Source organism: Bufo bufo, chromosome 5, assembly GCF_905171765.1.
Source record: "Bufo bufo chromosome 5, aBufBuf1.1, whole genome shotgun sequence".
Taxonomy (NCBI): Eukaryota; Metazoa; Chordata; class Amphibia; order Anura; family Bufonidae; genus Bufo; species Bufo bufo.
In genome coordinates this window covers 314,436,182-314,450,940 of record NC_053393.1, presented here as the reverse complement: position 1 = coordinate 314,450,940, position 14,759 = coordinate 314,436,182, and positions in this window count along the sequence as shown.

Here is a 14,759-nt window from a genome sequence, read left to right as displayed (position 1 = left end):
TTTTGCTGGAGGCTGCCATTTTGATTTGCAGTTAACCACCTCAGCCCCCAGTGCTTAAACACCTTGAAAGACCAGGCCACTTTTTACACTTCTGACCTACACTACTTTCACCGTTTATTGCTCGGTCATGCAACTTACCACCCAAATGAATTTTACCTCCTTTTCTTCTCACTAATAGAGCTTTCATTTGGTGGTATTTCATTGCTGCTGACATTTTTACTTTTTTTGTTATTAATCGAAATTTAACGATTTTTTTGCAAAAAAATGACATTTTTCACTTTCAGTTGTAAAATTTTGTAAAAAAAACGAGATCCATATAGAAATTTTGCTCTAAATTTATAGTTCTACATGTCTTTGATAAAAAAAAAATGTTTGGGTAAAAAAAAAATGGTTTGGGTAAAAATTATAGCGTTTACAAACTATGGTACAAAAATGTGAATTTCCGCTTTTTGAAGCAGCTCTGACTTTCTGAGCACCTGTCATGTTTCCTGAGGTTCTACAATGCCCAGACAGTACAAACACCCCACAAATGACCCTATTTCTGAAAGTAGACACCCTAAGGTATTCACTGATGGGCATAGTGAGTTCATAGAACTTTTTATTTTTTGTCACAAGTTAGCGGAAAATGATGATTTTTTTTTTTTTTTTTCTTACAAAGTCTCATATTCCACTAACTTGTGACAAAAAATAAAAAGTTCTATGAACTCACTATGCCCATCAGCGAATACCTTGGGGTCTCTTCTTTCCAAAATGGGGTCACTTGTGGGGTAGTTATACTGCCCTGGCATTCTAGGGGCCCAAATGTGTGGTAAGGAGTTTGAAATCAAATTCTGTAAAAAATGACCTGTGAAATCGGAAAGGTGCTCTTTGGAATATGGGCCCCTTTGCCCACCTAGGCTGCGAAAAAGTGTCACACATCTGGTATCTCCGTACTCAGGAGAAGGTGGGGAATGTGTTTTGGGGTGTCATTTTATATATACCCATGCTGGGTGAGAGAAATATCTTGGCAAAAGACAACTTTTCCCATTTTTTTATACAAAGTTGTCATTTGACCAAGATATTTCTCTCACCCAGCATGGGTATATATAAAATGACACCCCAAAACACATTCCCCACCTTCTCCTGAGTACGGGGATACCAGATGTGTGACACTTTTTTGCAGCCTAGGTGGGCAAAGGGGCCCATATTCCAAAGAGCACCTTTCGGATTTCATAGGTCATTTTTTACAGAATTTGATTTCAAACTCCTTACCACACATTTGGGCCCCTAGAATGCCAGGGCAGTATAACTACCCCACAAGTGACCCCATTTTGGAAAGAAAACACCCCAAGGTATTCCGTGAGGCGCATGGCGAGTTCCTAGAATTTTTTATTTTTTGTCACAAGTTAGTGGAAAATGATGATTTTTTTTTTTTTTTTTTCCATACAAAGTCTCATATTCCACAAACTTGTGACAAAAAATAAAAACTTCCATGAACTCACTATGCCCATCAGCGAATACCTTGGGGTCTCTTCTTTCCAAAATGGGGTCACTTGTGGGGTAGTTATACTGCCCTGGCATTCTAGGGGCCCAAATGTGTGGTAAGGAGTTTGAAATCAAATTCTGTAAAAAATGACCTGTGAAATCCGAAAGGTGCTCTTTGGAATATGGGCCCCTTTGCCCACCTAGGCTGCAAAAAAGTGTCACACATCTGGTATCCCCGTACTCAGGAGAAGTTGAGGAATGTGTTTTGGGGTGTCTTTTTACATATACCCATGCTGGGTGAGATAAATATCTTGGTCAAATGACAACTTTGTATAAAAAAATGGGAAAAGTTGTCTTTTGCCAAGATATTTCTCTCACCCAGCATGGGTATATATAAAATGACACCCCAAAACACATTCCCCACCTTCTCCTGAGTACGGAGATACCAGATGTGTGACACTTTTTTGCAGCCTAGGTGGGCAAAGGGGCCCATATTCCAAAGAGCACCTTTCGGATTTCACAGGTCATTTTTTACAGAATTTGATTTCAAACTCCTTACCACACATTTGGGCCCCTAGAATGCCAGGGCAGTATAACTACCCCACAAGTGACCCCATTTTGGAAAGAAGAGACCCCAAGGTATTCGCTGATGGGCATAGTGAGTTCATGGAAATTTTTTTTTTTTGTCACAAGTTAGTGGAATAGGAGACTTTGTATGAAAAAAAAAAAAAAAAAAAAAAATCATCATTTTCCACTAACTTGTGACAAAAAATAAAAAATTCTAGGAACTTGCCATGCCCCTCACGGAATACCTTGGGGTGTCTTCTTTCCAAAATGGGGTCACTTGTGGTGTAGTTATACTGCCCTGGCATTTTCCAGGGGCCCTAATGTGTGGTAAGTAGGTAAATGACCTGTGCTCTTTGGAATGTGGGCCCCTTTGCCCACCTAGGCTGCAAAAAAGTGTCACACATCTGGTATATCCGTACTCAGGAGAAGGTGGGGAATGTGTTTTGGGGTGTCATTTTACATATACCCATGCTGGGTGACAGAAATATCTTGGCAAAAGACAACTTTTCCCATTTTTTTTATACAAAGTTGGCATTTGACCAAGATATTTATCTCACCCAGCATGGGTATATGTAAAATGACACCCAAAAACATATTCCCCAACTTCTGCTGAATACGGAGATACCACATGTGTGACACTTTTTTGCAGCCTAGGTGGGCAAAGGTGCCCAAATTCCTTTTAGGAGGGCATTTTTAGACATTTGGATACCAGACTTCTTCTCACGCTTTGGGGCCCCTAAAATGCCAGGGCAGTATAAATACCCCACATGTGACCCCATTTTGGAAAGAAGACACCCCAAGGTATTCAATGAGGGGCATGGCGAGTTCATTGAAAAAAAAAAATTTTGGCACAAGTTAGCGGAAATTGATTTTTTGGATTTTGTTCTCACAAAGTCTCCCTTTCCGCTAACTTGGGACAAAAATTTCAATCTTTCATGGACTCAATATGCCCCTCAGCGAATACCTTGGGGTGTCTTCTTTCCAAAATGGTGTTATTTGTGGGGTGTTTGTACTGCCCTGGCATTTGAGGGTCTCCGCAATCATTACATGTATGCCCAGCATTAGGAGTTTCTGCTATTCTCCTTATATTGAGCATACGGGTAATGAGATTTTTTTTTTCCGTTCAGCCTCTGGGCTGAAAGAAAAAAATGAACGGCACAGATTTCTTCATTCGCATCGATCAATGTGGATGAAAAAATCTCTGCCAAAAAAGAAAAAGGAGGGGAAAGGCGTCTGCCAGGACATAGGAGCTCCGCCCAACATCCATACCCACTTCAGCTCGTATGCCCTGGCAAACCCGATTTCTCCATTCACATCAATCGATGTGGATGAATAAATCATTGCCGGGATTTTTTTTTTTTATATATACAAAGTGTTTGCCAAAGTATATGAACACCGCCACCTCCTCAGCTCATATGCCTCGGCAAACATATCTTTTACTGCAGAGGAGAAATCTCGTCTTGCAGCGCCGCATACACCGACTTGCGTGTAATCTGACAGCAGCGCAATGCTTCTGTCCGAATGCACATCAGTGCTGCAGCTGGTCGATCGGTTGGTCCACCTGGAAGGTAAAAAAAACAAAACAAAAAAGAAAAAAACAGGCCGCAAAGCAATAACTTTATTAACTTTAGAACAGAACATATTAACTTTTTTAAACTTTTTTAACTTTTTTACTTACCGGTAATTTTTTTTTTGTTTTTTGTTTAGTTTTTTTTACCTTTATAGAACAAACCTCTCCTTCCCCATGGGACAATGTGCAAAGCGCAAATCGCCCAAAGATGTGGCGAAGTACGTTATGCACTTTATCCCAGGTGAAAGGAGAGGTTTGCAGCAGCTGAGAGTAAAAGGGCCCTAATAGCCCTGTGTGCCTGTCCTGTGAGATGCAATCCCTATGCTAGGTGTACCTGTGTGTGGTACTTCCGGAAACACTCTCCATAGCATAGGGCAGGGTGGTCCGGACAGTCAGGACAGAAATAGCGGGTGTCACGCCTTATTCCACTCCTGCTACAGACACGACATCTTTTTCGGGGTGACGGTTGGGTTGAGGTACCAGGAACGACACTGGGGAAATGTCGCTCGTGTAGACGGCTAACTACACTGGGGGATGGGGCCACGGAACCTCCTGGGTAAAGGAGGTTCTCGATGATCTCTTCCTGGAATTTGAGGAAAGATCGTGTTCTCCCAGCCTTACTGTAGAGAACAAAACTATTGTAGAGCGCCAATTGAATTAAATATACAGACACCTTCTTATACCAGCGTCTGGTTCTGCGGGAAACTAAATACGGAGACAACATCTGGTCATTGAAGTCCACCCCTCCCATGAGCGCATTATAGTCGTGGACACAGAGGGGCTTTTCAATGACACGGGTTGCTCGCTCAATTTGGATTGTCGTGTCTGCGTGAATGGAGGAGAGCATGTAAACGTCACGCTTGTCTCTCCATTTCACCGCGAGCAGTTCTTCGTTACACAAGGCAGCCCTCTCCCCCCTTGCAAGACGGGTGGTTACAAGCCGTTGGGGGAAGCCCACGCGACTAGTTCGCGCGGTGCCACAGGCGCAAATCCGTTCTAGAAACAAATGCCTAAAGAGGGCCACACTTGTGTAAAAATTGTCCACATAAAGATGGTACCCCTTGCCGAATAAGGGTGACACCAAGTCCCAGACTGTCTTCCCACTGCTCCCAAGGTAGTCAGGGCAACCGACCGGCTCCAGGGTCTGATCTTTTCCCTCATAGATCCGAAATTTGTGGGTATAGCCTGTGGCCCTTTCACAGAGCTTATACAATTTGACCCCATACCGGGCACGCTTGCTTGGGATGTACTGTTTGAAGCCAAGGCGCCCGGTAAAATGTATTAGGGACTCGTCTACGCAGATGTTTTGCTCGGGGGTATACAAATCTGCAAATTTCTGGTTGAAATGGTCTATGAGGGGCCGAATTTTGTGGAGCCGGTCAAAAGCTGGGTGGCCTCTGGGACGGGAGGTGGTGTTGTCGCTAAAATGCAGGAAACGGAGGATGGCCTCAAATCGTGCCCTGGACATAGCAGCAGAGAACATGGGCATGTGATGAATCGGGTGCGTTGACCAATATGACCGCAATTCATGCTTTTTTGTCAGGCCCATGTTGAGGAGAAGGCCCAAAAAATTTTTAATTTCGGAAACTTGGACTGGTTTCCACCGGAAAGGCTGGGCATAAAAGCTTCCCGGGTTGGCGGATATAAATTGTGTGGCATACTGGTTGGTCTCTGCCACGACTAAGTCCAAGAGCTCCGCAGTCAAGAACAGCTCAAAAAATCCCAGGGCCGAACCGATTTGAGCCGTCTCAACCCGAACTCCAGACTGGGCGGTGAAAGGGGGAACTACAGGTGCGGCTGAAGTTGGTGACTGCCAATCAGGGTTTGCCAGCACCTCAGGGATTCTAGGGGCTCTACGGGCCTGTCTGTGCGGTGGCTGCGACGGGGTAACTACTGCACGTGCCACCGTACCAGCTTCAACTGCCCTTCTGGTGCTCGCCACGTCACCATGTTGTACGGCAGTGCTGGTACTAGGTCCAGGGAGGGCTGCGCTGCTGGTGTATGCCTCACCACGTGATCCGGCAGCGACAGCCCCACTCTGCTGCTCTTGAAGCGGATCCTGCATAACCTGTGGTCTAGCGACACGGGGCCGGGTACGCCTGGTGCTGCCAGGGACCTCCACCTCCTCGTCCGAACTTTGGGTCAGAGAGCCACTGCTTTCCACAGGTTCATATTCTGACCCGCTAGATTCATCAGATGAGGGTTCCCACTCCTCATCCGACTGGGTCAGAATCCTGTAGGCCTCTTCAGAAGAATACCCCCTGTTTGACATTTTGGACTACTAAATTTAGGGGTATTCCCTGAGACTACCCAAGAAAAAAAGCAAGCCTGTCTTACAAAGGGGAGGCTAGCGAAGTACCGGAGGTCGCTGCGGTTGATAAAAAATATCAAAACTGATTTTTTTATCGCCGCAGTGCGTGTAAAATGAATGTGCAGTGATCAAAAAATATATATTTTTTGTCACTGCGGTGGGGCGGGCGTGGGTGAACGCACGTGTGGGCGACCGATCAGGCCTGATCGGGCAAACACTGCGTTTTGGGTGGAGGGCGAACTAAAGTGACACTAATACTATTATAGATCTGACCGTGATCAGTTTTGATCACTTACAGATACTATAAAAGTACAAATGCTGATTAGCGATACGCTATTCAGCGAATAAAAGTGACTGCGGTGCGGTGGGGTGGGCGCTAACTGACGCTAACTACCTAACCAAGGGGCCTAAACTATCCCTAAAACCTAACAGCCAATACTAGTGAAAAAAAAAAAGTGACAGTTTACACTGATCACTTTTTTTCCTTTCACTAGTGATTGACAGGGGCGATCAAAGGGGTGATCAAAGGGGTGACTGTGCGCAGCGCTGCCACCTCCGGAACGCGAATCTGCGTACAGCGGTCCGGAGGTGGTTAAAAAGAGCTTGCAACTCAATAAATTTGCACAGTTGGTAAGAGTTTATATTATAACAATGTTATTCAGGTAGAAAGATATCAAATGTTTTAGCAATACTGATTGTAACCACACTGGAATACTGGGCGGGATCCTGCTTATAAATTCCTGGACCAGATAGGGCAGGTGCAGTGATGCTAAGGACATTCGTTACTAGCACAGAAGGTTGATTGGACAGAAAGGTGCATTGTCAATCTAACCTAGACAAAACTCTTTAAAAGATTTGATGTCCCATGTCCGTTGGTGAGTTGCAGATGCTGAACTGACCTGACCCTGCATTATAGTGGCAAAGAAACAATGACCATAAAAGGCTTAACACCATCGGTGGCATCTTCTTTCCCCCAGTGTTAAAACAGCTGGCCCAAAGGGAACTCTCGAAGTTTAAATGGCTATACCATCAAAAACAGGTAGGAAGGCTTGTTTTTTCTGGGATTGCAAAAATACGCTGAACAGTATTCCAATTTTCACAACAGCATATTTTTTGATTAATCATATCTTCCAGCAAGCAGACATGATATGCTGAGTCATATCAAATTATCCTCACCTGTTGATATGCACACATCCAAACCTGACTAAAGAATGAAGTAAAATGGCTGCCGTCAGGCAGAAAAACAGCAATGGCCCATTGTGATATCATCATCCATGTCTGCTAAAGGGTTCCATTGTGACACACTGAGTGTTCCGTCTATTTCAATTTTCATGAAGGCTGCCATATTGATTTTCTGGAGGAGGGTTCCATTGTGACACGCTGAGTTTTCCATCTATTGAAATTTTCATGGGGGCTACCATCTTGTTTTGCTGTAGGCTGCCATTTTGATTTGCAGTAAAAAAGAGCTTGCAACTCAATGAATTTGCACAGTTGGTAAGAATTTATATTATAACAATGTTATTCAGGAAGAGAGATATCAAATGTTTGAGCAATACTGATTGTAGCCACACTGGAATACTGGGCGGGATCCTGCTTATGAATTCCTGGACCAGATAGGGCAGGTGCATTGATGCTAAGGACATTCGGTACTAGCACAGAAGGTTGATTGGACAGAAAGGTGCATTGTCTATCTAACCTAGACAAAAATCCTTAAAAGATTTGAGGTCCCATGTCCGTTAGTGAGTTGCAAATGCTGAACTGACCTGACCCTGCATTATAGTGGCAAAGAAACAATGACCATAAAATGCTTAACACCATCGGTGGCATCTTCTTCCCCCAGTGTTAAAACAGCTGGTCCAAAGGGAACTCTCGAAGTTTAAGTGGCTATACCATCAAAAACAGGTAGGAAGGCTTGTTTTTACTGGGATTGCAAAAATACGCTGAACAGTATTCCAATTTTCACAACAGCATATTTTTTGATTAATCATATCTTCCAGCAAGCAGACATGATATGCTGAGTATATCAAATTATCCTCACCTGTTGATATGCACACATCCAATTCTGACTAAAGAATGAAGTAAAATGGCTGCCGTCAGGGAGAAAAACAGCAATGGCCCATTGTGATATCATCATCCATGTCTGCTAAAGGGTTCCATTGTGACACACTGAGTGTTCCGTCTATTTAAATTTTCATGGAGGCTGCCATGTTGATTTTCTCGAGGAGGGTTCCATTGTGTTACGCCGTGTGTTCCGTCTATTGAAATTTTCATGGGGGCTGCCATATTGATTTTCTGGCGAAGGGTTCCATTGTGACACGCTGAGTTTTCCATCTATTGAAATTTTCATGGGGGCTACCATCTTGTTTTGCTGGAGGCTGCCATTTTGATTTGCAGTTAAAAAGAGCTTGCAACTCAATGAATTTGCACAGTTGGTAAGAATTTATATTATAACAATGTTATACAGGAAGAAAGATATCAAATGTTTGAGCAATACTGATTGTAGCCACACTGGAATACTGGGCGGGATCCTGCTTATGAATTCCTGGACCAGATAGGGCAGGTGCAGTGATGCTAAGGACATTCGGTACTAGCACAGAAGGTTGATTGGACAGAAAGGTGCATTGTCAATCTAACCTAGACAAAACTCCTTAAAAGATTTGATGTCCCATGTCCGTTGGTGAGTTGCAAATGCTGAACTGACCTGACCCCGCATTATAGTGGCAAAGAAACAATGACCATAAAAGGCTTAACACCATCGGTGGCATCTTCTTCCCCCAGTGTTAAAACAGCTGGCCCAAAGTGAACTCTCGAAGTTTAAGTGGCTATACCATCAAAAACAGGTAGGAAAGCTTGTTTTTTCTGGGATTGCAAAAAATACGCTGAGCAGTATTCCAATTTTCACAACAGCATATTTTTTGATTAATCATATCTTCCAGCAAGCAGACATGATATGCTGAGTCATATAAAATTATCCTCACCTGTTGATATGCACACATCCAAACCTGACTAAAGAATGAAGTAAAATGGCTGCCGTCAGGGAGAAAAGCAGCAATGACCCATTGTGATATCATCATCCATGTCTGCTAATGGGTTTCATTGTGACACACTGAGTGTTCCGTCTATTTAAATTTTCATGGAGGCTGCCATATTGATTTTCTCGAGGAGGGTTCCATTGTGTTACGCTGTGTGTTCCGTCTATTGAAATTTTCATGGGGGCTGCCATATTGATTTTCTGGCGAAGGGTTCCATTGTGACACGCTGAGTTTTCCATCTATTGAAATTTTCATGGGGGCTACCATCTTGTTTTGCTGGAGGCTGCCATTTTGATTTGCAGTTAAAAAGAGCTTGCAACTCAATGAATTTGCACAGTTGGTAAGAATTTATATTATAACAATGTTATTCAGGAAGAAAGATATCAAATGTTTGAGCAATACTGATTGTAGCCACACTGGAATACTGGGCGGGATCCTGCTTATGAATTCCTGGACCAGATAGGGCAGGTGCAGTGATGCTAAGGACATTCGGTACTAGCACAGAAGGTTGATTGGACAGAAAGGTGCATTGTCAATCTAACCTAGACAAAACTCCTTAAAAGATTTGATGTCCCATGTCCGTTGGTGAGTTGCAAATGCTGAACTGACCTGACCCTGCATTATAGTGGCAAAGAAACAATGACCATAAAAGGCTTAACACTATCGGTGGCATCTTCTTCCCCCAGTGTTAAAACAGCTGGTCCAAAGGGAACTCTCGAAGTTTAAGTGGCTATACCATCAAAAACAGGTAGGATGGGGGGCGGAGCTAGCGCCGGACTGAGATGGCAGCTTAGTTCCCTGCTCTGTGAAGGTGACCGTCCCTAGCACTAGCAATCATCTGCCTATTTGAGCGAAAATGGTAAAAATCGGGAACCCCAAGTTTGGTGACCAAACTGGAACCTCCAGAAGCCAAATTCCAAGTGGCGACATGGACAAGTTCCTGAAAAAAGCTGCTGCCACGGTCGCAGTGTGAGAACCTAAGATGGCGCCGGCCCCATCACCTAAAGCCGTGAAGCGACAGCCAGCCCTGCTCTGACCTTCCGCTTACCAGAAGCTACTTGGACCAAGCGCTGAGCAGAGTCATGGAGCCTGTCCTTTTTGAAATCGCGGCCTGCAGACAGGAGGTGAGACAAATCGGAGATCGGGTGGAAACACTTGAATCGCACCAGGCCGCATCTCTTGATCACCATGCAGCGGTTGACGCATCCCTCCACCGCTGCACGAAACACTTAAATGAGCTGCACAGCGCCCTGGAAGACCAGGAGAATAGGGGGCGCCGTAATAATTTAAGATTCCGGGGCATACCTGAATTGATCCTGCCGGGGGACATCCCCTCCGCTATCGTCTCAATCTGTGGCTCTCTGCTGGGCCCTGATTATCCTCAGGAAATAGCTATTGAACGTGCACATAGGGCATTACGTCCTAAGCCCAAGCCGACCGAGCCACCACGTGACGTCATATGCAGGTTTCTTAATTTCCCAGTTAAAGCGGCCATACTGGATGCAGCACGAAACCGACCTGACCTGTCATATGAGGATGCCAAGCTGGAAATCTACCAGGATCTTGCTCCTTCCACCCTTAAGAAGCGGAGAGCCCTGAAGCCCCTTACAGATTGGATGAGGTCCAACAAAGTCCTATATCGCTGGTCCTTCCCATTTGGACTTTCGTTTTCAATATCAGGCAAGCGATTCAATATTACATCATTTGCGGACATTGCGCCTATTATGGAGGAACTGGACATTCCTTCCTTACAAATTGAAAATTGGGATCTTTATCGAGAACTTGGAGACCTACCTGATCTCCCCAAAATCGTCCCGTTTGAAACCCAGCGCACTCCAAAATCCTCCAGGTCCAAGAAAAGAGGACATCACCTTGCACCCAGGAGCCTTTCTCGCGACACATGAGTAGTTTTTACTTAACAGCTCCTTTGCATTTCTGTTAATATTGTCTCCACACAATATGCTCACTTGTTCCCACTTACTTTTCTTTCTCTCTCCTTTTTATTCTGCATTTTAACTGTTACAAAATGTAATGCATCATCGCTCACTATCCCTCAGCATCACTTATGGTGCTAAACGGTCCCTATATGGGTCACCTGACCTATTACCCCCCACATGCTTATAGTATACTTATGTATGCTTGTTTCTCATTTTTTTGTTGTTTTAAAAGTTCATGTTTTTGTTACCCTTTCCCCCCCACCTTTTAGGTACTTGTCACACCTGCCAAAACACCACAAGTCACTCACCTTCCTGCTTCGCATCCTGATCCTTCCGGTGGTACCATTTGAGAAAGCCGTGCTCTCCTGGAGGACTCACCATTGGCTAAGAGGTACTCCAACTCATATAGCTCACCATGGCTGACCTACACATTGCCTCATATAATGTGAAAGGCTTCCAATCACCCTCAAAACGCAGCCAAATTTTCTCTATCCTCAGGAAAGCCGGAGCTAATGTAGTGTTCCTCCAGGAGACGCACTTCCGCTTTAATCATTACCCCAACATGCAATTTTCCCACTACTCCCAGTGGTATCACTGCGGAGGAGGCTCCTCTGCTTCCTGCGGAGTTAGCATAGGTTTCCAAAGAAAGACCCCCTTCTCATATTCATGTCATTTACAGGATCCAGATGGGAGATACATTCTGGTGAAAGGCACCATAGGCCAGCACACTTATACTTTCATAAACCTATATGCCCCTAACCTCAATCAATTTAGCTGGTTTTCAAGCATCTGCCCCATAATTGAATCCTTCAAGGAAGGAATAGTGGTCCTAGGAGGAGACCTAAATGTAGCTCTACAGCCAGCATTAGATACCTCTGCTAAGAAGTCTCAACACTCCCTCAGATCTCTCAAAAACCTCAGAGATAGTCTTTGGAATCTCCATCTGATAGACGTCTGGCGGTCACACCACCCTAACATCCGGGATTATTCTTTTTTTTTCCCCAATGCATGGTTCCTATCACCGCCTGGATTACCTTTTTATATCCAAGGAACACATTCAATTATGTAGTCAGGCGTACATGGGTTCCATGCATCTCTCTGACCATGCCCCAATTTTCCTTTCTATCTTGGCCCCCAATAGTACCCCCTCACGCTTCAGTTGGAGATTAAATGAATCTTTACTGGGACATCAATCCACGATTGACTTGTTCTCCAATCACATGAGGGAATACTTCTCAATTAACAAGAGTCCTGACCTCTCTGCCAATTTGCTATGGGACGCGCATAAACCCTATATCAGGGGTCAATTCATCAGCACTGGTTCCTACCAGAAAAAATTGAGGGAAAAGGCCATAGATGAGGCCCTCAAAAACATCCAAAGGCTTGAATCCCACCACAAGAGTAACCCCTCTGATGCCCTTCTACAAGAACTATCGAAACATAGAGCAGAACTCAAAACCCTCCTCCAAGCTAAATCGGCCAAATACTACATGAATTCTCAACATAAATTTTTCGCCCACGGTGACAAGGCCACTAAATTTTTAATGTCTAGGATAAAGAACAGGAGAGCTGCAAATTATATACACCAACTTACTTCCCCTGAGGGCAAACCCATTTTTTCGGCCACCCAGATTGCCGCCCAGTTCCGATCTTTTTATGAGAATCTTTATAATCTCCCCCCTAATGCTACTCCGGAAACACATACCTCCCTTATATCTTCTTTCCTCAACTCCTCTAATATCCCCACCATAACGCCTACACAAAAAACGCTTTTAGAGGCTCCTTTTACCCTATTGGAACTCAACAAAGCACTGAATCAAATGCCAAAAGGTAAGAGCCCTGGCCCAGATGGCTTACCTGTGCAGTACTATAAGACCTTTAAGGAGATTATTTTGCCACACCTCCTTGAGGTCTGTAACCTTTCCCTTAAAGGGGTACCTTTATCTAGAGATATGACTACAGCCCATATTTCACTTATACCTAAAGAAGGGAAAGACCCCAAGCAGTGCTCTAATTACAGGCCCATCTCCCTCCTGAACATAGACCTCAAACTCCTGGCCAAAATGCTGGCCAACCGTTCTTCTTCCCTCTATTGTTCACGGGGATCAGGTGGGCTTTATCTGCAACAGGGAGGGTAAGGACAACACTTCCAGAGTAATTAATGCTCTCTGTTACGCTAACCGCAAATCCTCTCCCTTGCTTCTCCTCAGCACAGATGCTGTGAAGGCATTTGACAGGGTGAATTGGTCATACTTAAGACATGCCTTGCTCAGATTTGGCCTCCCTGATCCCTTTGTCCAAGCTACCTTTACCATGTATGATCAAGCGTCTGCTCGGGTCATGGTCAATGGGAACCTCTCCTCTTCATTTGCCATAAAGAACGGGACAAGGCAGGGATGCCCTCTGTCTCCACTTTTGTTTATACTGGCATTAGAACCACTTTTGTCCATTATCAGGTTGGACAGGAGAATTGAGGGTCTATGTTTGGGAGGCAGAGAGCAAAAACTAGCAGCATTTGCGGACGACGTCTTGGTGATGACGGTTAATCCTTCAGTCGCTCTCCCTTGCATCCAGTCCCACTTCAACCTTTATAGTGAGGTCTCTGACTTCAAGATAAACGCTAATAAGTCCCTAGTGCTCTGTTCAGGCATCAACCCCGCCACTAAACGTCGTCTCGAGGAAAACTCGCCTTTTAATTGGTCCTCTCCCACCATCTCCTATCTAGGTGTAACAATTACTGTAGCTCCAACATAAAAGACTTATTTTCTCTCAATTATGTCCCCCTTAAATCCTCAATCTTCAACTCCATCGACAGTTTAGCTCAATCCAACCCCACTTTGTCCTGGTTTGGCCGGAAAAATTTGCTTTCTTCTTTATACCTCCCTCGCCTAACTTACCTACAACAGGTTCTACCAATCCCTGTACCTAAACAATATTATGTAGCTTTTCATAAAAAGTTTAGATCCTTCGTCTGGAATGGGAGGAGAGCCAGGCTTGCCTCCTCCCTCCTCACTAGGTCTAGGGAGGAGGGGGGGATAGGTTTGCCTGACCCGGAGCTATATGGTAAAGCGATTCTCCTAGCCCGAGCAATAGCGTGGTTGCGCCCAACCACGCATTCTTCGGTGGTGGAAATGGAATTGGAGATACTTGGGAAACCATCTAGAGCCCTCTTGCTAGGAAGCCAAAACATTATAACTGAATCTCTTTCCCACTACCCTATAGTTAAAGCTACCCTAGAAGCTTGGAAGTGGTTTTCTTCATCCCACTGCTCAATACCCTTTCCCTCACCACTTCTTACAACAAGGGACATACTTGCTACAGCCCCCCCAGCCCTGAGATCGACTACTTCTGTAAGTCTGTCATCCTCAACTTTAACTATTTCATCGCTGTTGGACCCCACTGGCAAACCCCTTGGCTTAGACGACTTGAAAAGTCTCCTCAACCCAAGTCCATGTGATATGTTCTCAATAATTTATCTTAGAGCTTACTTAAACCAACACATTCATCTAGGCGCCCTCCATCGTCCCATTGTCTGGTTCGAGTCTGTGATCTCCCTCCCCTCTACCCCTAAGAAACCAATATCACAAATTTACAGTAGGCTACGTTCAGCACCTATGCTGGCTAAACCAGCTTTCTTGAAACAATGGGAAACAGATCTCAACATTACCATCCCTTTCACATCCCTCCCCAAATTTCTTGAATCTCCCCACAAGACTTCCCGCTGTGTTCGCATTCAAGAGAATGGATACAAGATCCTCACAAGATGGTACCGTACTCCTGATAAGACGGCTCTCTATTCTCCCACCGCCTCAAACATTTGTTGGAGGTGCTTACAGGGGAAGGGAGACTTCATTCATATTTGGTGGTCTTGCCCCTCC